The following is a 2,274-nucleotide window of genomic DNA, read 5'->3' as shown; positions in this document are numbered from 1 at the left end:
TTGCAATAGATAACTCGATTTATAGCTTAATAATTTTTTATTTTCAAATATCGATTAAAAAAACCAGTAGGTAAGTGACAATCAAAGACGTCGTCTTGTATGCAAGTAAAGAAAATAGACTTAAATATTTTTCAGTAGGGTTCACGAGGCAGTAAATTAATGATGCAGTGACCAAGCAGCGAGGAGCCAGCAGAGGCCGCAATATTCCGCTGAGTAGCGTTGATGTAACGTCACTGTCGCGTCATATCCCGCAGGAGATTTAACTCGGGTCGCGGTCTCCAGCGAAACTAAAATAACTAACTAGCGCTCGAGAATGCAGGCCCGCGGCCGCGATAAACTTCTAAGGTTTCTATCGTTTTGTACCACAGTACAAACAAAAATACACAATGCTTTGACATAAAATAATTAATGTACATTTCTTTGGTATACTAATCCTATTAACACACGGCTGGCGCCGTCTGAAAACACCAAGGTACTCGTAGATGTTTGTTAAATTATCCTACCGTGATAGGTAGGGGAGACCGGGGATGGTTGAATATAGGGGTAGGTAGACTAACCGCCAAAAACTCGCCAACGGTTTGAGTATTGCGTCATCCCAGCGCAGCCGCGCTTCACTTTCCGCCCCCCGCACAGTCGTCGGTAGCGCCGCGTCGCCGGCACACGCCGTTTTCGAGTAGTGACCCGTGATTTGTTTTCATATCATGTAAGTGATATTTTCGTGTTGCATATTTTTTGATTTGGTACCTACACATTTTATGTTAACCGTTTGCCTATTAGTCAGAGTGTTTTATGAGTCCATATTAATATTATTTCTTGTGTTATTTCTTTATTAGGTGGCAGTGTGTAGGTTATCCATGCCATCGAAACTTAAAATGTCGTTTGGGGTTGGTAGACTAATTTCTTTCGGGGCTGGTTGAACCAACCAACATCAATAACATTTTGAGTTTAAAATATCTTTAAAATTATCTATTTATTCGATTCTTAATACATACATTCTTTTTATTGATACAGCACGATGAGGATCTATAAACGAACGACTGAACGATGAAGAAATAAGACCCTTTCCTAAAGCGGCGCCACGTTTAGATAATAGAAGAAATACTCGGAAACGTAAAAGTACTATACTATACAGGGTGTCACAGAATGGGTGAATCAAACTTCTAGAGGAAGTAGCTCTACTAATGTACTATCCCAAAAAAATATGAAAAAAAAATGAGTTCGGATTTTTTTTAAAGTAAAGTGCTCTAAACTCGAAATCTAGTCATTATTTTCAAAAGTTTGTTTACAGATAAACGAAGCGATCATGTACAATTAATATTGGTAAGACAAATATACAAATAAACTCCAAACGCAGCAATTATAGCCAGATACTTAGGCAAAGCTGATTTATTTTCATTTAAAAAAAAATGTTTGTGTCCTTATGCGCTTTATTTTTTTTTAATATTATTTAGGGATAGTACATTAGTAGAGCTACCTCCCCTATCAGTTTGATTCACCCATCTGGGACACCCTGTATACAAAGATTGATATGTGATTTAAAATTAAACTGAAGAAGATTTTAGTTTAAAAAGTTTAAATACTAAGAGTTGATAGTTTTTTTAAAGACTTATTAAAGATGTCTGTACCTGATTATAATTGTTTTTGAATAAAGAGTTCAATTAAATTGAAAATAGTGTTTTATTACTTGACTCTTCTCGTAATTTCTTGCTTATTGATACGTAGGTCTACTTACCCCGGGCATATAATACTAAGAGTTGATGTTCTATAAAATGCCTTTAAATATGATGATGATATTTAATAATGAACTATGTTTTGTTGTTTTTTAGTAGTTCACTAGTTCTTCTATCCATTAATGCGATTTATTTGTCTATATGGATGAAAACACAAAAAATATGTATGATTTAGTAAAAAATTAGTCAACTATCCCCGGTCTCCCCTACCTATTACAAGACGACCAAACATTTAAGTTTGTAGTCAATTTGACAGCCCAATAAATTGGATCGTTTGATGAGAAATGGTCGAATAAGTCCATAGTAAATCATTGAGATCATCTGCTACGCGGTTTAAATTGTTTGCTGCGGCCCGCAAGTCCTGGAGTGATTCATCTTTGTTGTCGGGTAACTAATATTACTACGTGGCCGTGTGACCGTGTCAACAAAACGACCGCCGGAGTATGTTTAGTATAGGATGTGGCCGTAATTAATTAACATCATTTCCAAGAATCTCTGTTTCTGTCCATAAACTTTACAAAAGTAAACAGTAAGATACATATTT

General features: G+C 35.8%; 1 long non-coding RNA gene across 1 annotated transcript; it reads left to right on the top strand.

Moving 5' to 3' along the window:
• Positions 1-526: 526 nt before the first annotated feature.
• LOC114349654 (uncharacterized) lies at positions 527-1,087 on the top strand. The gene is made up of 2 exons (XR_003655649.1): positions 527-703; positions 1,012-1,087. It is a non-coding gene; the product is annotated as an uncharacterized LOC114349654 (long non-coding RNA).
• Positions 1,088-2,274: the final 1,187 nt, after the last annotated feature.

This window comes from Ostrinia furnacalis, unplaced genomic scaffold (assembly GCF_004193835.3).
Source record: "Ostrinia furnacalis isolate ACB-3 unplaced genomic scaffold, ASM419383v2 OfSCF0694, whole genome shotgun sequence".
NCBI lineage: Eukaryota > Metazoa > Arthropoda > Insecta > Lepidoptera > Crambidae > Ostrinia > Ostrinia furnacalis.
This window is presented reverse-complemented; position numbering and strand designations above follow the sequence as displayed.